This window comes from Heterodontus francisci, unplaced genomic scaffold (genome assembly GCF_036365525.1).
Source record: "Heterodontus francisci isolate sHetFra1 unplaced genomic scaffold, sHetFra1.hap1 HAP1_SCAFFOLD_58, whole genome shotgun sequence".
NCBI classification, from domain to species: Eukaryota; Metazoa; Chordata; class Chondrichthyes; order Heterodontiformes; family Heterodontidae; genus Heterodontus; species Heterodontus francisci.
The window spans coordinates 359174-383160 of record NW_027142006.1 but is presented as its reverse complement, the minus strand read 5'-3'; the positions used below and the strand labels follow the sequence as shown (position 1 = coordinate 383160).

The 23987-nt window shown below is 47.2% G+C and overlaps 2 non-coding genes across 2 annotated transcripts; both read left to right on the top strand.

Moving 5' to 3' along the window:
- Positions 1-602: 602 nt before the first annotated feature.
- On the top strand, positions 603-674 carry trnaq-cug (transfer RNA glutamine (anticodon CUG)). The gene has a single exon. It is a non-coding gene; the product is annotated as a tRNA-Gln (tRNA).
- Positions 675-20540: 19866 nt separating this feature from the next.
- On the top strand, positions 20541-20623 carry trnal-uag (transfer RNA leucine (anticodon UAG)). Its single transcript has one exon. It is a non-coding gene; the product is annotated as a tRNA-Leu (tRNA).
- The last annotated feature ends 3364 nt before the right edge of the window (positions 20624-23987 follow it).

Below are 23987 nucleotides of genomic sequence, written 5' to 3'. Positions count from 1 at the left end.
CCGACGGAGCGGTAAAGGCCTGCTCAGGTCAGGAAAAAATACCCGACCCGAACCCGACAGAACCACATTGGACCCGGCCCGAGTATCTCCATTTATTCCCATGCCCAAACCGACCCGAGCCTTACCCGACCACCGGAATGTTCACTTTACCTACCTCCCGATTTCGAATCTACAGGAAGCTGCAGCATGAGCGCAATGACGTCATAGAAATGCTCACTTGCTCACTGAGCAGACTCAGAGTTTCCCTCCTGAATGACCCGGACTCCCGGCTTTGGTTGGCTTTTCAACTTTTGACACTTATTAAACTCAACTTCCCAGCAGAGTTAAATGGAATACTTACTGTGTGTGTCCGACACGGACTCAGCCCGACCTGGACCCAGCCTGACCTGAACCTGGCCTGACCCTACCCGAGTCCAAAAGCCAGACACGGAAGAGCGACCCGACATGACCCGAACCCGACACAGGTCGTCAGGTCCCGTCGGGTTCAGGTCGGGTGGCAGGCCTTTTCAGAGTGGAGGTCAGATGAGGATTGAATTAATTTCAATCACTGAATCTAAACAAGAAGTAAATCTGCCAGGAATGGAATATTTTGCATTATCTGTGAGCTTGTGGCACAACGGTAGCGCGTCTGACTCTGGATCAGAAGGTTGCGTGTTCAAATCACATCAGGCTCAGTTATGTTTTACAGCAGCTCAAGTTCCTGGATTTTATATCAGGAGAGAATTCAATCTTTTGGAATGTTCAGTGAATGGTTGAATTTCAAGATCAACTTTAACAGATTAAAGTCCTGATTTCTGGTTCCGTTCCATTTCCATGCTCAGTTCTTATTTCACACTGTTTTATATCAGAACAATGTTTCAGGGATGTGATGTGTCCATTGTTTGTACAATTGCTCTGTCACCCAGTGTGAGAAATAAAACACAAGCCGCCCAGCGTGCGGCTCAAACCCATACCTGGCTCTGTCTATAGGCCACTTAGTTCAGTTGGTTAGGACGCAGTGTTGATAACAACAAGGCTGTGGATTTGATCCCCATGTGTGCTGTCACATGGTCAGTCAATAATTTGACACATTTTTGTTACACTTAAAATCCAACTTTTAGATACAAACAAGTTTACATAAAATGTCAGAGGAAACTTATTTTGAATAACACCCATTGTATCTTTGTCACTGGTCTGGAGTAACACAGAATTCTTTCCAATTATCTTCCGTTTGCTGATAAACGTTGAACTCGTGGCCTGTTCTCGTTAATGGTCACGAGCAACAAAAACAGACAGAGCGAGTCTGACCACCCAGAGATGTGGAAAAGGCTTCAGTTTGGGACAAATGCAGCAAATCAAATGTTCACCCGGCCCCGAGAGAGTCAAAAACTGGGGAAAAGGACACAGAGAGATAGAGAATAAGCTACAGCAGACAATGTAAATATTTCCCATCCTTGATATCTCTCTATTCCAATCCAACCTTCAGAGTTGGGTAAATAATTTCAGTGTAAATTGTGCAGCTCAAGAGTCAAAACCAAATGGCGATGCAGAATAAAGGAGAACTGCCAAAACCCCAGATTGAACCAGGGATCTTCAATCTAACACTCTCCCAACTGAGCTATTTCAGTCACACAGACTTGGGATGATAAGTGGCAAGTACCATTCGCACCACACAAGTGCCAGGCAATGAATATCTCCAACAAGAGAGAATCTAACCATCTCCCCTTGACATTCAATAGCATTACAATCACTGAATCCAGCACTATCAACATTATAGGGGTTACCATGGGGAGCCATACAAATAACGTAGCTACAAGAGCAGGTCAGAGGCTTGGAATCCTGAGGCGAGTAATTACAGTGCAGCTGTTGGCTCCACCCCAGGGGCTGAATTTGTTCTGTAAACCATGAAGCAGCTTCCTCTCAAATCCCAGGTTTATCAATAAATCCTCTTACAGGGCGGCGCAGTGGTTAGCACCGCAGCCTCACAGCTGCAGGGACCTGGGTTCGATTCTGGGTTCTCCCTGTGCCTGCGTGGGTTTTCTCCGGATGCTCCGGTTTCCTCCCACAAGCCAAAAAACTTGCAGGTTGATAGGTAAATTGGCCATTATAAATTGTCACCAGTACAGGTAGGTGGTAGGGAAATATAGGGACAGGTGGGGATGTTTGTTGGGAATATGGGATTAGTGGAGGATTAGTATAAATGGGTGGTTGATGTTCGGCACAGACTCGGTGGCCCGAAGGGCCTGTTTCAGTGCTGTATCTAAAATCTAATCTAAATCTAAAAAGCCCCAAAGTGTGATATATTCCTCTCACTCATCCATGACTCTTGACTCCCCAAAGCCTGTCCACCATCCACAAGGCACAAGTCAAGAGTGTGATGGAATACTCTCCACTTGCCTGGATGGGTGCAATTCCAACTCAAGAATCTCAACACCGCCAGGACAAAGCAGCCCGCATGATTGGCACCCCATCTGCAAACATTCACTCCCTCCACCATCGACGCACAGTTGCAGAGTGTGTACCGTCTACAAGATGCACTGCAGCAATGCACCACGACTCCTTAGACAGCACCTTCCAAACCCAGCGACCTTTACCACCTAGAAAGGTAAGGGCAGCAAATGCAGGGGATACCACCACATGCAAGTTCCCCTCCAAGCCACACACCATCCTGACTTGGAACTATATCGCCGTTCCTTCACTGTCGCTGGGTCAAAATCCTGGAACTCCCTTTCTCACAGCACTGTGGGTGTACCTACCCCACATGGACTGTAATGGTTCAAGAACGCAGCTCACCACCACTTTCTCATGGGCAATAAATGCTGGCCTAGCCAGCGATGCCCACATCGCATGAATGAATGAATGAAAAAGTGAAGTATCCCTTGTGTCATTGTTTTGGTAGAAAATATAACCCTGGTGGAATTGCCCCTCCCAATCACACCTCACTTCATAGAACATAGAAAATGGAGTAAATTTATGGCACAGAATGAGACCATTTAGCAATCGTGTCTGTGCCAGCTGAAAAAGAGCATTCCAGCCCAATCCCACTTTCCAGGTCTTGGGAATGGGATCTGAACAGATCTCAGAGCTCACATTATGTGAATGTTCTGTTGAAGTATTGGTGAGCTGATATACCAGGGGAGATTCACACTGTTAGACACAGTGTGAAATACATTCAAGTATTTATAAAACATTGTAACATGTGAGTAATATTCCCCATTGATTTCTCAGCACTGATGGATTGTGAAGTGGGAGACAGCCAGAAGTCTCACTGATTCACACTGACCATGAGCTGAAAATGAAATGAGATAAATTTCAATCTTCAGCAGCGAGTTGCTGCAGAGAGGTAAGAGTCCTGAATCAAGGAGAGACTTTCTCATACTGCTGTTGAATTTCATTTCAAACAGTCCTTGAACTCTCTGCCGAGGAATTCAGAGCTGGAGAATGCCTGTAAAATCAGCCTAAAAAGGAAATAAAAAACACCCATCGTGGGGCTCAAACTCAAAAACTTGAGATTCAGAGTTTCATGCTTTCATCGACTGAGCTCACCAGGCCTGAGACAGTGTCCCCGTCCTGTCTGTTATTGGACGGTGCAGCTGTTGCCTCCACCCCAGGGACTGAATTTGTTCTGTAAACCATGAACCAGCTTCCTCTCAAATCCCAGGTTTATCAGTAAATCCTCTTAAAAAGCCCCAAAGTGTGATATATTCCTCTCACTCAACCAGAATAAAAGTTACATCTTTTGCTCTTTTTACCTTCCAAACATTGACTTCTATTTTTCTCAGCATTTATTTCTCTCTCTTTTTTATATTGTGCATTTCCTAATAAACATTTCATTTCAATTATTTATGAGGGATGAAATGAACAGAAGAGATTTTCTGCAATGGTACCAGGGGTGTGGGACAGAGTGAGTGGTTCAGATCTGGATTACACTGCCTGAGAGTGCTGGAGGCAGATTCAATCGTGGTTTTCAAAAGGGAATTGGATAAACACCTGAATAGAGAAAATTTGCAGGGTTACAATGAAAGGGCAGAGGAGTGGAATTAGCTGATTTGCTCTTGCAAAGAGCTGTCATGGACATGATGGACTGAATGGTCTCCTTCCGTCCTGTAACCATTTGATTCCTTGATTCTAACTCTGTCAAAGTTGTTCTGAACTTTCTCTGCTCCAAGGAGAACAACCCCAGCTTTTCCAGTCTGAAGTTATGAGGAACCATGGGGAACCCACTGTAAACCTTCCTCCAGACAGAAATACAACTGTTCACCACTACACTGTGACCCAGCTGTTCACAAAATACATCAATGATTCGGATGTGGGGACCAAATGTAGTATTTCCAAGTTCGCAGATGACACAAAACTAGGTGGGAATGTGTGTTATGAGGAAGATGCAAAGCGGCTTCAAGGGGATTTGGACAGACTTAGTGAGTGGACAAGACAGTGGCACATGGAATATAATGTGTAAAAATGTGAGGTTATCCACTTTGGTAGGAGGAACAGATGTGCAGATTATTTCTTAAATGGTAAGAGATTAGAAAGTGCAGATGTACAAAGGGGCCTGGGTGTCCTTGTCAATAAGTGACTGAAAGCTAACATGCAGGTGCAGCAAGCAATTCAGAAGACGAATGATATGTTAGCATCTATCACAAGAGGATTTGAGTACAGGAGTAGTGAAGTCTTGCTTCAATTGTATATAACCTTGGTTGGTCTGCAGTTTGGAATACTGTGTGCAATTTTGGTCCCCTTACCTTAGGAAGGGTATCATTGCCATAGAGGGAGTGCAATGAAGGTTCACCAGACTTGTTCCCGGGATGGCAGGACTGTCCTATGAAGAGAGATTGGGGAAACGGGGCCTGTATTCTCTAGAGTTTCAAAGAATGAGAGGTGATCTCATTGAAACTTACAAAATATTTAAAGTGATAGACAGGGTAGATGAAGTTTTTCCTCCGGTTGAGGAGTCTAGAACCAGGGGACACAATTTCAACAGAAGGGGAAAGCCACTTAGGACAGAGACCAGGAGAAATTTCTTTACTCAGAGGGTTGTGAATCTTTGGAATTCTCTACCCCAGAGAGCTGTGGAAGCTCAGTCATTGAGTATGTTTAAAGCAGAGATTGACAGATTTCTAAATACAAATGACATAGGGGATATGGAGATAGTGTGGGAAAAAGGCATTGAAGTGGATGATCAATCATCATCATATTGAATGGCGGGGTGGTCTCAATGGGCTGAATGGCCTACTCCTGCTTCTATATTCCTATCAGTCTGCTAACTTCATATGCATGCTGTCATTGTCCCTTTTATTCCATGGGCTTCAGTTTTACTGGCAGTCTAGTATGTGACATCATCAAGAAGGTTTTCAATAAGTTAAATAAGGAGAAATTGTTTCCAGTGGCAAAAGGGTCAGTAACCAGAGGATGTATTTATCAGGTGATTGAGAAAAGAACCAGAGGCGAAATGAGGAATGATTTTTTATACAGTGATGTGTTGTGATCTGGAATGCACTGTCTGATCAGGACTTGAAAGCAGATTCAGTAGTAACTTTGAAAAGCAATTGGGATAAATACTGGAAGGAAAAATGTACGGATTACAGGAAAAAGCTGAGCAGCAGGACTAATTGGATAGCACAACCAAAGAGACAGCACTGACACAATGGACCAAATGGTCTCCTTCTTTGGGTATCAGTCTATGGTTTTATGAACATAATGTTGATACAATTCGCTGAGTTGGAAGGGAAGTGAACCCAGATTCCGGGTATTCTAAACACCAGACCCAAACCAACTGAACAAGCCTGTTGTTTAATCTCTGTTTTTCACACCAGCTTCTCCTCGCTCTTTCTGTGTTTCCAGCCTGGTCTGTTCCTCTGACCTTCATTCCTGACACTTTATTGAGAACGGCCAATTGGAATGGAATACATTGGAATGGATTTTTCTGTCGGCGGCTGACATGGAGGGCAGACTTCGCACATCCACACGGCAAGAAGGCATTTCAAGTATTTATGAGTCCAATTGTCAGCAATTTTATTCACTGGATCCAATTGAACTAATAGCACACGGGAACCACGGGGCTTCAGAGCCTCGCCTGGTTAAAGGAGGTGACTGGTTGGTGGGAGCTGATTGTTGGCTTCACTGGGAAGCTGTCGGGTGAGGTAGCGTAACTTGGCAGCAAGGGTGGAGGGGGAAAGGGCATCCGGAATCACTGTCAGGAGTGGGGGCCAATGTGCCAGCTCTGCAGGAGGAGCTACACCAGGGTGCCATTGAGGCAGTGCCACCTCAATGAGGGTAAAAGTGAGTGGGTAAAGAGTGAGGTAAATGTGGCTGGGTGTTGTTTACTGTGAAGGCCTTGCACTCAGGGAGGGGCTACCTGTCATGGGCCTCATTCACCCTGGATTCGAGGCTCCCATTGAGGAGGAGTAGAGAGGGAGGGAGGGAAGGGCAGGCACCAGCAGGGACACCACAGCAGCTTGGGTGCCCACAGGAAGGCCAGCCTCGAACAGGAGGCTGGAGAAGGAGGCAGAGGAACACGTCAGCCAAGGTTCGACTACCGACAGATGTCCGAGTGACAGTGTCTCCACAGACTGCACCTCTCCACGGAGGTTGTCACTGATCTCTCTGCCATGATGCAGCTGTGCCCCATGGGACTTGGTGGGCACCTGATGCCGGTGTCACTGAAGGTCACTGTGCCACTGAACTTCTCGATGACCAGATCATTGCGGGGATCCACTGGAGATATGTGTGGAATCTCACAGTCTGTGGTGAATCAGTGCATCAAGGAGGTCACCAATGTCCTGTTCAGGAGGGCCGGTGACTATGTGCACATCGATCCAAACAGTCACGCTAAGAGGGCTATAGGATTCAGGGCCATCGCTGGATTTCCCCCGGTGTAGGGTGTCATTGACTGCACCCATGTGACCATCAAGGCTCCTGCAGACCAGCCAGCACCCTTCAACAGGAAGGGCTTCCATTTGCTCAGTGTGCAACTGGTCTGTGACCATCACAAATGGATCCATTAGGTGTGTGCACAAATCCCGGGAAGCAGCCACAACGCCTGCATACCAAGGCAGTCGCAGGTGCCAGAACTTTTCCGTGGCCCCATGCGCTTTCTGAGATGGATCCTTGGAGACAAGGGCAACCCAGTGAGGATATGAGTACTGACGCCTGTGAGGAATCCACACAAGGATGCAGAGGAGAGGTACAAAACCTGCTGCGGGTCAACCCGAGTGACCATCAAGGAGGCCATTGGTCTCCTGAAGATGAGATTGAAGCGCCTGGATTGTTCCAGTGGAGTCCTTCAGTATGTCCCGGCGAGGGTCTCGTATATCGCGGTGGTTTGCTGTGCACTGTGGCATTACAGAGGGGTGAGGTGTTGACTCGTGAGGAGATCATGGAGTGTGATATCTCCTCTGATGGTGAGGATGTGGAGGAGGATGCTGCTCAGGCAGTGCCAGATGAAGGACCTCAGGCACAGCAGGAAAGCCACCATGAGAAACACACAAGGGAGACATGAGACACCCTTATACATTCACGTTTCCTTTGAGCCTTACCACCTTCTGGAACCAAGTCAATAAAGTCTTAGCTTTGATCAGCCCTGTTGTCACCTCCTTCCTTCTGCACTACAGGGCCCAGGTACACATCGCACAGTGGCAAGGCCGAAGCTTTGTGAACTCAGGGCTTGGTCCCTCACTTCCAGCCCCTTGGGAGGAAGGGTTTAAATGAAGTCCCAAAGGGCATCAACAATTAGAAGGACAGAGTGAGAGAACATCATTTCTTTATTCTGTGTGACACCAAACACAACCCTATCCATCTGGAATGTACATTCACCCGTGAACCCCTCAGTGAATCTAGGTGCTCTTCTTAAATCTTTTCCGGGTGCTCCTACGTGGTGCTCCCCCTGCTCTGGCAGCTGAGGTGGAGACAGGCTGCTGACCTTGCTGCCCCATGGCTTGGGATGACATTGGTGGCCGTCCTCTTGCTGCCTCAGGCCTGGAGGGCCCCGGCACACTAAGGGCCTCCTGCACAGGTACAGGGACCCCCCTCTGTCATCGAGGATGATGGAGACACTGGCATCACTGGTGTCACTGGCAGAGGGACTTTCGAGCTACTGTCCACACCAGGAGCACCCTGAGAGGAGACCCCAGATGTAGCAGCCAGCTGCTCCTCCCCCTTATAAGACACACTTGTACCTCCCTGCTGACCTGAGAGGGACGTGGACCTGGTGGAGAATTCAGGTGCCTCGTCCCCCCTCTCACCTTGTCACCGCTGGATGGAGCTCATGGACAAAGTGATGGAGTGCAGGTCTGCGAACATCTCTGGCAGCCACTGATTGATCGGCTGGATCTGGCTCTCCATGAGAGTCACCAATCTCTCAATGGAGGAAGCCAGACACACCCCCATCAGAGACAGTGCAGCACCCAAGGCCTGGATGGACTCCTCCACCATCCTTGTTTGGGTACACATAGCCTCTGGCAACTCTGCCAGATGTTACCTGACCTCTCGCTGCAGCTGCGGTATTTCCCGTGCTGCTGGTGACACCCGAGGCATGTCATCAGCCTGAGGCTCAGTGTGGGCCTGGCCTCCCACAGACCACCAACTGTCAGTGGCCTCGGCTGTCACAGCCTCCGTCAGCTGCCCGGGCCTGTCTGTGAAGTGCTCATCAGTTTGCGTGAGCGTTTCTGTTCTGGTGGAGGGTGCAGGGGAATGATGTGATGGTGCACCATCTGAGGCTCCCTCCTCCTCCTCAGACGTGTCCGGCTGTCTCCCAGTCTCTCCAGCGCTTTGCTTTTGTCGTTCATCCGGGCCTTCATGAGAAAACAGGGACATTGAAGGGTTACGGTCTGCCCATCGTGACATTCCAACCACCCCTACTGTGCAGCTCCATTGATGCAGTGGTGAACAGATGAGCAGTGTGGCTCCTTTGCAGCGGATGCTCACTTGTGCCCCAGGAGATGTTCACTCACTCTCTTGGGTAGATGCCCCTGTCTCTCCATCAGCTATGGAGCTGCTGCTTTGCTGCCCTGCCTGTTCCATGGCCTCCTCCTCCATCGGGATGAGGACACGGAGATAAGGCACTCCACCGCCAGTCTTGACACGCTCTTTCCAATTGTGGGATGTCTTCTCCTGCAGACACAATGATGAACAAAGTTAGTCTCCCAGCGGGGACAAGCCCGACATCTCTGATGGTGATAGTCCAGCAGTCCATGATGTGGACACACATATGCCTCCTGCATGCGGCCCCTCTCGAGGGACTGTGTGAGGTTATATAATGACTGACGTGTGCCTCTCCTGCTGCCCTTCCCCAATACACATGACTGGGTGGTCACTCCCTTTCCACTAAACATTCCCTCTCACTCTGCCACATGCAATGTCCAAACGGTCCAAAGTGTTTTGAGTTGTCACCTGAGCAACCTGGGTCATTGACCCACTTCCTGCACTGGATCCTTGTCCTGGGGGTGAACCCATGGCTGCTGACCTCACCTACTATCTCCAGCCAGCTTTGCTTGGTCAGGTGGACAGGTCTCCACCTCCCATCCCTGGGGAAGAGGATCTTGCAACTTTCTCTTGCCACCTGGAGGAGAACCTGCAGGGAGGCATCGCTAAACCGTGGCACCATGGTCACTGCAGGCTCGCATTCAGCTCCTTATCCATCAGGCAACAGAGGCAGCAGAACGGGTCCTGGGGCATCAGAGGCAGCAGAACTGTTCCTGGGACAGCAGATGGCTCTCAGGAAGACATTCCTTTAAACCAGGCAGCAGTGAATGCAGGGCTGGCAGCCCTTTAAATATGGTGCCAGCACCTGCCGTTCTTTCAGATGTCAGTGTCATCGGCACCTCATTCCCTACCTCTGGTCCTTGTTTACATAGGCCCCACGCCTCCCCTTCATTAATTTGTCGGCTGCTCCGTGATCGGAGTCGGTCGGCCACATTTCACTCGTGTGGTGACGACACCCGCTTCCGGTGCCTCTGCCGAGAGCCGCACCGTTAGTTTAAAATTCAGCCCATGGGGTCAAGAGTGGAAAATCTCCCCTCTGATTCTCTCTACTTAAACTGATGGAGACACCAAAGTAAAACTGATGAAACCAGGGATTGTATTCTGGTTCTTCAATCTAGTGTTCTCCCAACTGAGCTATTCCATCCTCACTGTGAGCTCATCTTCATTGGAGACAAATATAACTCCAGGCGGAATTTCCCCACCCGTTCATTCCTCACTTGAGGGGAATGGGACCCGACCAGATCGCGGAACTCAGATTATGTTAATGTTCTGCTCTTGATATCTTCATATTATTTTGCGTTTGAGCCACTTTTAATCAGGTTCACGGACAAATTCTTCCATCATCCCTTCTCCCACATTCTCTCTCTCTCATTCATTCTTTATTCCTCACAATCCAGAAAGGGTTAGGAATCAGAGCTCACCCCCAAACCCTCTGCACACAGACCTCTGTCTGTCACCCTGTTTGCTCCAAGATCCAAGAGACCAGTCAATAAATTACACTCTTCATAAACACTATATAGAGCAGGAAGGGCCTGTGCTCAGTGAGCTGATCTCACCTTGTGCCTTCCTGAGACCCACACACAGAGCAGGACAGGCTTAGGCCTCATCCCCGCCCTGTGCACAATTAGCGGATCTCAGCCAAAAGATTTTGATAAGGTTCCACACAAGAGGCTTCTCTATAAGATTAAAGTCCCTGGTATCAGTGGTAATATATTGATCTGGATTGGGAACTGACTGGCACGACGTAGGCAGAAAGTAGTTACAGATGGATCTGGATCTGTTTGGAGACCAGTTACCAGTGGTGTCCCACAGGGATCGGTGTTGGGTCTGTTGCTCTTTATTATTTATATTAATGATCTGGATGTAGGTGAAGGGGGCACCATCTGTAAATTGACAGATGATTTGAAGATCTGTGCGAGTGTTCAGACTGCAGACGATGCTCGACTGTTTCAGGCTGATCTTAATGTGTTGGGAGATTGGGTTCAGGACTGGTAAATGATGTTTAATTTGGGTAAGTGCAGTGTTACTCATGTGGACAGGGCGAATGCTCAACATTCATACACCCTTCAGGGAAAAATATTAAAGCAGGTGGAGAAAGAAAATAATTTTGAGCAGAGATCTGGATGTTCTAGTGCACAGATCTCTAAAGGTACAGCAGCAATGCTGTGAAGTGATAGCTGGAGCAAATAGGGGGTTGGGCTGCATTCAGAGGATAACTGCATATAAGATGGGGCATATTCTTTCATGGGATGTGAGCGACACTGGCAAGGCCAGAATTTGTTACCCATCCCTAATTGTCCTTGACAAGATGGCGGTGAGCTGCCTTCTTGAATTGCTGCACTCCATGTGGTGTAGGTACACCCACAGTGTTGTTAGGAAGGGAGATCCAGGATTTTGACCCAACATCAGTGAATGAACAGCGATCTTGTTGCAGATCAGATGGTGTGTGACTTGAAGGGGAACTTGCAGATGGTGGTGTTTCCATGCATCTGCAGCCCTTGTCCTTCAAGGTGGTGGAGGTCTTCGGTTTGGAAGGTGTTTTTGAAGGAGCCTTGGTGAGTTGCAGCAGTGCATCTGGCAGATGGTACACACTACTGCCACTGTGCGTCAGTGGTGAAGGGAGTGAATGTTTAAGGTGGTGAATGGGGTGACAATCAAGGCAGCTGCTTTGTCCCGAACAGTGTCGAGTTTCTAGAGTATTGTTGGAGCTGCACTCATCCTGGCTTGTGCCTTGTAGATGGTGGACAAGTTTTGGAGAGTCAAAAATCACAAAATTATGACAGTGCAGAAGGAGGCTATTCGGCCCATTGTCTCTGCATAGAATCATTGAACATAGAAAGTTTACAGCACAGGAAGGCCAAAAATCGGGCAACCCAGCGGAATCCCATTGTCCAGCATTTGGACCGTAGCCCTGCAGGTTCAGGTACTTGAGGTGCACATCCAGACTCCTCTTAAATGAGTTGAGGGTTTCTGCCTCAACTACCCTTTTAGGCAGTGAGTTTCAGACCCCTCGCACCCTCTGGGTGAAAAAACGGTTCCTCATCTCCCCTCTAATCGTTCAACGAATCACTTTAAATCTATGCCCCTTAGTCATTGACCTCCCTGCTAAGGTAAATAGACCCTTCCCATCCACTCTATCCAGACCCCTCACAATTTTATACATTTCAATCAAATCTCCCCTCAGCCTCCTCTATTCAACCCCAGCCGATCCAATCTTTCCTCATCGTTGCATTTTTCCAGAGCTGGCAACATCCTCGTAAATCTCCTCTGTAACCTCTCGAGTGCAACTACATCCTTTCTGTAATGAGGTGACCAGAACTGCACACAGAACTGAAGTTGTGGCCTAACTAATGATTGATACAGTTCCAGCATAACCTCCCTGCTCTGATATTCTATCCCTCGGCTAATAAAGGAAAGGATTCCATAAGCCTTCTCAACCAACTTATCAACCTGTCCTGCTACTTTCAGGGATCTGTGGACATTCACTTCAAGGTCCCTCACTTCCTCTAGACCTCTCAGTATTCACCCATTAATTGTGTATTCCTTTGCCGTGTTTGACCTCACCAAAGGCATCACCTCACACTTCTCCAAGTTGAATTCCATTTGCCACTTTTCTGCACACCTGACCAGTCCATTTTTCCAGCTCTCCTAATGAGCATTTCACCTCGTGCCGAGAGCTGAATTATTCATTGCAGAATTCTCACTGTCTGTTTTACCTTTGGTGCCACAGTATTTATATGAATGGTCCAGTTAAGCTTGTGTCTATGGTTACCCCCAGGATGTTGATGGTGGGGGGGGATTCAGCGATGGTAATGCTGTTGAACGTCAAAGGGAGATGGTTACATTCTCTCTTGTTGGAGATGGTCATTGCCTGGTACTTATGTGGTGTGAATGTTACTTGCCACTTAGCAGGCCAAGCCTGAATGTTGTCCAGGTCTTGCTGCTTCTGGACACGGACTCCTTCAGTTTCTGAGATGTCCGGAATTTGTCTTTTTATGAAACCTTGGTCAGGCCTCACTTGGAATATTGTATCCAGTCTTGGTCTCCTCACATGATGGGTGCTATTGAGGCTTTTGACAGGGTACAGAGGAGAGACATTAAACTAATTCCCAGTGTAAGACATCTTCGTTATCAAGTTAGACTTAAAGAGTTGGAACCCTACACCTTAGAGAAACCTAGATTGAGGGGTGATCCAATTGAGGTTCATAAGTAATGAAGGGTCCAATTTAGCATGGGAGAGGAGTCATAATTGTATATTGTAAAAGGCCAGATGTAACCCGGATCACATTAAATTTCATTTTCAGCAACGGGTTAATGAACCAGGCGGGCTGAGTGGTTAAGGTGTTGGACTTAAAATCCAATGAATATATGTCTGTGTGTGTTCAAACCCCACTCCTGGTATCTGTGCCGGCCAAATGTTACTTGTTGTTTCCCTGACTTTTGCCTTGCACCATCATCTCTTCTGTCATTTAATCACTCCTGCCTTCCAACCGATCACAGCTTCCTATTATTTGCCCCAGCACCGTTCCTTGTCTCTGCACTTGCTTATCAGCTGGGAAACCTTGAACTTAATCTCCTCTGTCCCCTCACAATGACCTTCTCATCTTTCCTGAACTGTGGTTCCTCACAGGATCCGCTGCCTCTCCGACTCCCCTCCAGGGGAAACTGAAGGCCCTGAGCCTGGGTCTTGCTTTCTACGCTTGCTGGTAGTTGAGTCCTTGCATGTCTAGACTCCTCCAGGAAGGGCTTGCCATAATCTTCCAATCTTCCCTGGATAAGGGGATTGGAGAGTGGCAAATGACACCCTTATTCAAGAAAGGGTGTAAGGACAGTCCAAGCAACTCCATGCCAGTTAATTTAACATCAATGCTGGGTAAGGTTTCAGAAATGTTAATCAGGGAACATATCAATGGACATTTAGAGAGGTTTGAGTTAATTAAGGATATCCAGCATGGATTTGTAAAAGGCAGATCATGCTTCACTAATCTAATTGAATTTTTTGATGAAGGAGCAAAGAAGTTTGATGAAGGAAATGCAGTGGATGTTGTTTCTATGGATTTCACGAAAGCATTTGATAAGGTATCACATAAAAGGCTGGTTAACAAAATTGAGGCTCATGGAATAGGAGGGTCAGTGTCCAATTGGTTAAAAAATTGGATTAAGGGCAGAAACAAGCAAGTTGTGTTAAAAGGTTTCTTTTCAGACTGGGGGATGGTCGACGGTGGTGTTCCCCGAGGGTCAGTGCTGGAATCACTGCTTTTCTTGCTATGTATAAAATATGTGGATCTTGGAATACGGAACAGAATCTCAAAATTTGCTGACAATACCAAACTTGGAGGTGAGGCAAACAGTGAGGATGATATGAACCGCCTGCAATAGGACATAGATAGGCTAGCAGAATGAGCAGAGAGGTGACGGATGGAATTTAATACTGTTAAGTGTGAGGTGATGCATTTTGACAGAAGGAATAGGGAGAGGCAATGTATCCTTAATGGCACAGTTCTAAAGAGTGTTCAGGGACAGAGGGACCTGGGGATGCATGTGCATCGATCTTTGCAGGTAGCAGGGCATATTGAGAGAGTAGTAGTAAAATATATGGCATCTTGGGCTTTATACAAACATACAAGCATACGAACATATGAATTAGGAGCAGGAGTAGGCCACTGGGCCCTTCCAGCCTGCTCCGCCATTCAATAATTTCATGGCTGAACTGATGACCCACATTTCCAGCTACCCCTGACCACCCCCTTGCTTATCAAGAATCTATCTACATCTGCCTTAAAAATATTCAAAGACTCTGCTTCCACTGCGTTTTGAGGAAGAGAACTGCAAAGACTCACAACCCTCTAAGAGAAAGAAATTCTCCTCATCTCTGTCTTAAATGGGCTACCCCATATTTTTAAACAGTGACCCCTAATTTTAGATTCTCCCACAAGAGGAAACATCCTTTGTACATCCACCCTGTCAAGACCCTTAGGATCTTATGTGTTTCAATCAAGTTGCCTCTTACTCTTCTAAAATCTGGTGGAGACAAGCCAAGCCTGTCCAATTTTTCCTTGTAAGACAGCCCACCATTCCAGGTATTTGTCCAGTAAACCTTCTCTGAACTGCCTCCAATGCATTCACATCCTTCCTTAAATAAGGAGACCAGTTCTGTAGACAGTACTCCAGATGTGGTCTTACCAATACCCTGTATAGCTGAAGCATAACCTCCCTACTTTTGTATTCAATTCCCCTCGCGATAAACACGAGCATTCTATTAGCTTTCCTAATTTCGTGCTGTACCTGCATACTAACCTTGTGCGATTCATACACGAGGACACCCAGATCCCTCTGCATCTCAGGGCTCTGCAATCTCTCACCATTTAGATAATATGCTTCTTTTTTATTCTTCCCGCCAAAGTGGACAATTTCACACTTTTCCACATTTTACTCCATTTGCCAGGTTGTTGCCCACTCACTAAACCGATCTACATCTCTTTGTAGCCCCCTTATAAGAACATAAGAAATAGGAGCAGGAGTAGGCCATTCAGTCCCCAAAGCCTGCCCCACCATTTAATAAGATCAGGGATGATTTGCCCCAGGCCTCAACTCCTCTTTCGTGCCAGCTCCTCATAGCCCTCAACTCCCCAATATTTCAAAAATCTATCTACCTCCTCTTTAAATGCTTTCAGTGATTTAGCCTCCACAACTCTCTGGGTAGAGAATTCCAGACATTCACTACCCTCTGAGAGAAGAAATTCCTTTGCATCTCAGTTTTAAATGACTGTCCCCTTATTCTGTAACTATGTCACCTAGTTTGAGATTCCCCCACTAGTGGAAACATCTACCCTGTCAAGCCCCCTCAGAATCGAAACATTTCAATAAGATCACCCTTATTCTTCTAAACCTTAATGTATAAAGGCCTAACTTGTTAGCCATTCTTGATAAGTCAACCCCTTTCTCCCAGGAATCAGCCGAGTGAATCTCTTTTGACTGTATCCAATGCCAATATATCCTTTCTTAAATACGGGGACCAAAACTGTACACAGCACTCCAGGTGTGGCCTCACCAACACCCTGTACAGCTTTAACAAGACTTCCCTATTTTTAAACTCCAGCCCCCTAGCAATAAAGGCCAAAATTCCATTTGCCCTCTTAATTACTTGCTGCACCTGCATGCTAACTTTTTGTGTTTCAATCACAAGAACACCCAGATCCCTCTTTTTTGGAGTCTCTGTCTATTTATATAATAGTCTGCATTTTGATTCTTCCTACCAAAGTTTATGACCTCACACTTTCCTACATTAAACTCCATCTGCCAAGTTTTTGCCCACTCACTCAACCTATCTATATCCCCTTGGAGATTCCTTATGTCTTCATGACAACATGCCCTACCTATTTTTGTATCATCAGCAAATTTGGATATATTACACTCTGCCCCCTCCTCCATGTCATTAATATAGATAGTAAATAATTGAACTCCAAGCACTGATCCTTGTGGCACTCCACCAGTCACATCCTGCCAATGAGAAAATGGCCCATTTATGCCTACTCTTTGTTTCAAGGAATTGGTAACTCGTGTGTGCATCATCACTTCAGGAAGTGATGTCATACAGTATGTGACAGAGTAGGAGATGGGATGATCCCCGGTAAGATGTGCCTGTAATACTCTCCTGTAAATTGTATATAGTATTGTCAGTCTTCAATAAAAAAGTCAAATTATTTGTTGGCGTTGATCAGTGTGTGATTGGTAAGTCTGTGTGATGAACAGGGGTTGGCAACATGTCTGTACATGGACACCAGTGTCCACGTTAAAACAGTTCGGTCCGTGACTGATAATTTCAGGGATGAGAAATTTCCCATTGGCTTCTTCTTCCAGACCAGTCTGACTTTCAATCAAATCGCAGCCGTCAGTTTCACAGCTGACAGGTCCTGAGAGCAGAGACAACGTTTCAGAACCTCGGACAAGTTCGGAGCTTTCCGGAAGTTCTGATTTCATTTAAAAGCCCTCCAGAAAAACCCGAGCTTGTCCGAGTTTCGGAAGTGCTGTCTCTGCTCAAAGCACCTGTCAGCTGTGAAACTGACGGCTGCGATTTTTAAAAAAAGACTAACCATAAAGCTGAGAGTTCTCGCTCTCTGCAACTGTCAGAGAGAGGGAGAGAGAGAGAGGAGAGTAAGAGGGAGAGAGGAGACCGGGGGTGGGTGTCGGCAGAGAGAGGGGCAGAGAGAGAAAGGACAACCTGAAAGGTTTACCCCGTATCCTTAGATTATGACCCCTGGTTCTGGACTCACACCCAAATCCCATGAACGAATAAAAAAAGTCACAACTGTGATTGGCTCTTGTAGCGGACTCTGGTTAACAGACAATATTCGGAGCGCCGGCCCCAGACTGTTTAACACTGACTGAGCTGAGAAAATACAACTCACCCCTGAGAATCCGCAGCACAGACCGAGCGGAGGGGAAAACCTGTCCTGGGAACTCGACATTCAGGGAACAGTTTGTCCTGTGAATATGCAGATGTGAATATTGTGGAAGAGAGATTGTATTAAAGGGGAGGGCGGGTTAGTCTGAAGCCACTGTGTTTGTGGGTCCGCTCTCATCGCCGGATTTCAGAGTCATTCTTGTGTAAAATCAAATGATTTTCCAGTCAAAGAACCGCCCTGCTCCCTGCTCAGCCCCAAAGTGGGAATTCGGAATCATTTTTTTTAATTTCAAGATTTCAGTTGAAAAGTAGAGAACATGTCAGCGAGGGGTGAGAGAGGGCGGTCAGTGCAGCAATAAAACCAGGTTAAATGGAAAATGGAGTCCTCAATCCTAGTGAAAGCTTTTCAACAGCAAACATACTGGAGTGAGAGACAGGAAAGATCTAGTCTGGAAGTCTGGAGTCCCTGAATTTCAATGGAATTGTAGAGTTTGTGAGGAGAGAGAAACACAGAGAGACAGCAGGAGCCGAGAGCTGACAGCAGCTTGTCTCCGCCCCGTCCTCTCTCTGCCTTGAAGTTGCTCTGTGCCACCATCACCGGCTTCATTTCTGACCCAGTTCACACTGACAGTGAGAATTTGTGCAGAGTCCCGGACATGACCGACAGTGCAGCAGCCCAAACGGTTCCTCCAGCCGCCGCCGCCGCCCAAGTCAAGACCCCCAAGAAGAAGAAGGCGGCTCCCCGGAACAAGCCAGCCGGTCTCCCGTTGGGCGAACAGATCCTCAAGATTGTGCCGGCTTTCAGCGATCGCAAGGGGATGTCCCTGGCCGCCATAAAGAAGGCTCTGGGTAGCAGCGGTGTCGATGTGGAGAAGCTCAGGACCCAGATCAAGCAAAGTATCAAGAGGAATGTGAACAAAGGCTCCCTGGTGCAGAGCAAGGGACAGGGAGCCTCCGGCTCCTTAAAAAATCAGCAAGAAGGAAAACACAGGGAAAAGTGGGAAAGAAGGTGAAGAAACTAGCAGACAAGAAATCTTTAGTGAAGAAACCAGCAGACAAGAAATCTTTAGTGAAGAAACCAGCAACCAAGAAATCTTTAGCGAAGACACCAGCAGCCAAGAAATCTTTAGTGAAGAAACCAGCATATAAGAAATCTTTAGTGAAGAAACCAGCAGACAAGAAATATTTCATGAAGAAACTAGCAGACAAGAAATATTTCATGAAGAAACCAGCAGCCAAGAAATCTTTAGTGAAGAAACCAGCAGACAAGAAATCTTTAGTGAAGAAACCAGCAGCTAAGAAATCTTTAGTGAAGACACCAGTAGACAAGAAATCTTTAGTGAAGAAATCAGCAGCCAAGAAATCTTTAGTGAAGAAACCAGCAGACAATAAATCCTTCGTTAGAAACCAGCAGACAAGAAATCATTGGTGAAGAAACCAGCAGCCAAGAAAGTGACAACAAAGGAAGTAACAGCCAAGAAAACGAGCAGCAAGGAGGCGGCAATGCCAAATAAGGCGGTGAAGAAAGCAGTGCTTCAGAAAAAGTCTCCTGCGAAGAAGGTCAAAAAAGGCAAGAGTGCGGCGGGCGGAAAGGCGCTGAAGAAAGTGCAGACATGGAAGAGCAAGGTCAAGCCGAAAGCAGCGAAGGCTCAGAAAGCAGGGTCTGGAAAGAAGTGAAAGAGCGCGGGAAACTTGTAAACATCTGAACACAAAGGCTCTTCTCAGAGCCACCCACATCTCTCAGGAAAGAGCTGATCCCCTGATCAAATGATCCCTGTCCCGGCCCCGCCTGCAGATTCCACATGGAAATGATTTGGAGTCAATCCAGGATCCCTGGTGACTCGCTGACATTCCCTCCACCCAGCCCTTTCCCCACTCTCTGTAATAAAACAGAAGGATGTCCGACCCTCACTCTACCTGGAGATGTGTTCGGTGTAGTCTCAGTTCACAAATTCAGGGGGAGAGTCCTGTAAGGCAGCTCGGTCACTCTGACTGAAACCGCCAGTTCCCCGGGGTTGCAGACCCTGACACTGCGGGGAGAGAATCCCCGACTCTATCCCGCCGCCGGGGGAAACAGACAGCTCTGTGGCCGGAGAATAGGGAGGGCCGGGGAGAAGGCACATATTAAAGCGCTGCAATGGACTCAGCTCCTGTGTGTGCACAACTCTCACTGATTCCGTCCTCTGGGAACAGTGCGGTCTAAACAGATCAGGTTAGGAGAGAAACACACAGCCCGAGAATGGCTTCTTTCTTCCTGCATTTACTCTGTTCTGGGAGCAGATTCTCATTAAGAAGCGGCGCTCAGATCACCGGAGAGAAAAAAGAAACACAATTCAAACTGTCCAAATGAAAAACAGAGAATTAACCCGGACACTTCCATTATTAAATTAATTCATCAGCTCCGAACCAGTTCCCGTTAATGTACCGGGATAATCTCGGGATTTATCAAATCGAAGGCAGCGGGATTTATTAAATTGTTGATTCTGACACCCTGTAGTTCAGTTCTTCACTTAACTAGAGGGGGAGATGTGTGAGCAGAGAAACAGAGCGAAATCCAGAGAGGGAACTGAAAACACACCTGGCCGGATGTGAAACAGGTCAATCCACTGTTACAATAACTCCATCACTGATTCCCTCCTGACAGTAACCAGTCCTTTCACAGAGACTGTGGGTGGCTCTGAAAAGAGCCTTTGGTTTCTGAGATGACATTTTGGCCGCTTTACTTTTTCTGGGAGCTCGAGTGCTGGTTTTCTTGGGCAGCAGCACGGCCTGGATATGAGGCAGCACCCCGCCCTGAGCGATAGCCACCCCTCCCAGCAGCTTGTTGAGTTCCTCGTCGTTGCGGACGGCCAGCTGCAGGTGTCTGTGGATGATGCGGGTCTTCTTGTTGTCCCGGGCCACGTAACCGGCCAGCTCGAGGATTTCAGCGGTCAGATACTCGAGCACAGCAGCCAGATAGACCGGGGCTCCAGCACCCACACGCTCAGCATAGTTGCCCTTTCTCAGGAGCCTGTGAACACGGCCCACCGGGAACTGCAGTCCAGTCCGGGAGGAGCGAGACTTGGCCTTGGCCCGAGCTTTCCCGCTGGTCTTTCCTCTTCCAGACATTTCCACAACCTCACAAATACTTTCACAAAGAATGAATAATTTCCTTAGCATTAATGGCAGCCAATAAGCGGTCAGGATGGCCGAGCGGTTTAAGGCGCTGCGTTTAGGTCGCAGTCTCCATTGGAGGCGTGGGTTCGAATCCCACTTCTGACACCTTGCGTTTTGACTGCACTGGAGGCGTTTGGGAGCAGCGGTGAAGAGCAAAGAGAGAACAGGAAAGAACATGGACAAGCAAAATAACAATGGACCCAAAGATGTTGCATCAAAACATTCGAGTCAGAGGCAACTAAGCAAATAGCAGGGCACATAAAAGATAAAAAATGTAACCTTTGTATCGGGGTGGAAGATGTTGCCAATATCCTTAATGAATACATTACTGTCTTCTCAAATGAGGGGGTGATGCAGATATTGTTATGAAGGAGGAGGAGTGTGAAGTATTGGACGTGATAACCAAAGGAGAGAGGAAGTCTTAATGGGATGAGCATCCTTGAATGTGGATAAATCACCAGGACCAGATGAAATGTACCCCAGGCTGTTGAATGAAGCCAGGGAAGTAATAGTGGAAGGTCTGACCATCGTTTTCCAGAGGATTGGAGGTCTTGTAACGTTGCAATAAAAGCAAAATACCACGCAGATCAAGCATGGCTGAGCCTTGAGAGTAGGGAAACAGGGCTGAATTCCCTGAACCAGTGCGACAGCTTTCAGAATAGAAGGAGCCTATACAAACCTGATGGGTTCCACTTAAACAAAAGAGCTGGAGGTGTTGACAGTCAGAACAGATAAAATGTGGAGGAGTGTTTGAAGCAGATTCTGTGTGGTTACTGTCGTTGTACTATGGAGTTATTTCAAGGAGGTGATTCTGAATGTAATGGATCAACGTGGACCCACCCAAGGCAAAGGTCACTGAAAGTGGCAACGCAGGTGGATAAGGTAGTCAAGAAGGCATACGGCATGCTTGCCTTCATCGTTCGGGGTATAGAGTATAAAAATTGGCAAGTCATGTTGCAGCTGTACAGAACCTTAGTTAGGCCACACTTAGAATATTGCGTGCAATTCTGGTCGCCACACTACCAGAAGGACGTGGAGGCTTTGGAGAGGGTACAGAGGAGGTTTACCAGGATGTTGCCTTGTCTGGAGGGCATTAGCTATGAGGAGAGGTTGGAAAAACTCAGATTGTTTTCACTGGAACGACGGAGGTGGAGGGGCGACATGATAGAGGTTTACAAAGTTATGAGCGGCATGGACAGAGTGGATAGTCAGAAGCTTTTTCCCAGGGTGGAAGAGTCAGTTACTAAGGGACATAGGTTTAAGGTGCGAGGGGCAAAGTTTAGAGGGGATGTGCGAGGCAAGTTTTTTACACAGAGGGTGGTGAGTGCCTGGAACTTGCTGCCAGGGGAGGTGGTGGAAGCAGATACGATAGCGACGTTTAAGAGACATCTTGACAAATACATGAATAGGAAGGGAATAGAGGGATATAGGCCACGGAAGTGCAGAAGGTGTTAGTTCAGGCAGGCATCAAGATCGGCGCAGGCTTGGAGGGCCGAATGGCCTGTTCCAGTGCTGTACTGTTCTTTGTTCTTTGTTCTAAGCTTCCCTGTGGTCCAGCCTGGCTGAATGGAACTGAAGCAAACAAATCATCCAGAAGTGGAAAAGAAATATAAGGCCATGAAAGCACATAATTCAGATGGATGCAATACCAGATGGTATGGCAAGAGTGTAAAACAGCAACAGACTGGTGAATAAAACTTTCCCATTGAATAAGACAAGAGAAGAGAAGGGTAATAATAGTGTCAGAGGTGAGTTGTGACACTATTCACATTCCACCTTGATCTGAATAGGACTGTTGAAGGGAGTGATTGAGAAGAATAGAGGAGAAATGAAAAGAAAGGAGAAATAAACAAAAGGTCTTTTGATTTTAGAATGCTTGTTTTTGGAAATGACAGACTGTAAAGTGTGTGTGTCAGAAGATATAGAGCGAAGTTGGGTGTGACAAGATCACAGGAAAGTTGTGCCCTGAGACAAGGTGTGTGTTGACAGGAAAGCTGCTTTCTTTTGCACAAAATGTAATTTATTCATATAATTTGTGCAATTACATTGCAAAGCAGTTCAATTTTAATATTACATAAGGTACAATACAGATCAGTTTCCTTCAATAAAGTACATGAGGTATCTCACTATCCCTGCCTGCACAGGTTATATTTACAGTATTTACATTACACATCAAACATTCTCTGGTGCAAACAGCCCGAGCGGTTTTACACAGGTTCCAGCCTCTCGCTGTACTCGGGCCTTAGTCTGTCGCCTTTCTATTGAGACTCCATGGTGGCTTCCCCAAGCTTTAATGCCGTCCCACAGCACATCGTCTTGAATGTTGGAATGTGCCAGTCTGCAACACTCGGTCATCGACAGCTCTTTGCACTGGAATACCTGTCCCACGGCCGGGCTCGTTCTCAATCGAGATCATTTCAAATGAACATTTCCTAAATCTGTGCTTTCTCTCTCGCAATAAAGAGAACAGGATGTCTGGCAGATTCAGTGTGAGACGATAACACTGCCGGGTAAAGGCCGCTTTCCAACTCCAATCTTAACACAGGAGATTCCCCAAACAGCTGCAATAGGGTGTTTGTAAACTGTTGGAAGCGGATGTGTGTGGAAATGGTGATGTTACTGAGGAGGTTCCTTGTTATAGAATGGATTGTGTTTTGGTGGGAATATTACTGAGTGTTAATTGTAGCAGGATCATATTTAAAAGCTCCGGCTTTCTGGAAAGCCTTGACTATGAAGGTCGAGTCTGGAAGGGTTTGCGTGGAGAGCTGGGTTTCGGTTCTACTGTTAATAAAGGGTTTGAAATTGGCAGCCCGGAGGAAACTGGAGGTGGAGCTGAAAGATAAGGTGCCGTTCTCTCTCTGTCTGTCACTCTGGGTGTCTCCTTCATTCTCGCTCTCTGTTTAATCTTCACTCTTGTCTCCTCCCCTCCCTGCTCTCACTCTGCCTTTCTCAGCTAGGTCCGGGCGGCCTGCAAAAAAAAGGAAGCTGACGAAATCAGTCTCTTTTATTGTGCACTGATTTGAGGCAAGAATTATCATGGTGGCTGTGGTTTAGAAGAGACGGTCGCCCACCTCCTCCTGGAATGTGTCTTTGCAAAGCAGGTGTGGAAAGGGATGCAGTGGTTTTTGTCGAGGTTCATCCCAAGCAGCTCTATAACACAGGAGTCTGTGCTCTACGGGCTGTTCCCAGGGACGCACACCGAGACAAACATCAACTGCTGCTGGAGGACTATCAATTCGGTGAAAGACGCCCTTTAGTCTGCCCGAAACTTGCTGGTCTTCCAGCGCAAAGAGTTGTCCAACACCGAATGTTGCAGACTGGCACATTCCAAGGACCAGGACAACGTGGGCAGGGACGCACTAAAGCTTGGGGCAGCCGCAGCAAAGGCTCAATGGGGAAAGACCATGGTGTAAGGTCCCCCCACCAAGCTGAGCGGAGGGGCTGGATCCATGGGAAACCCTTCGAACCG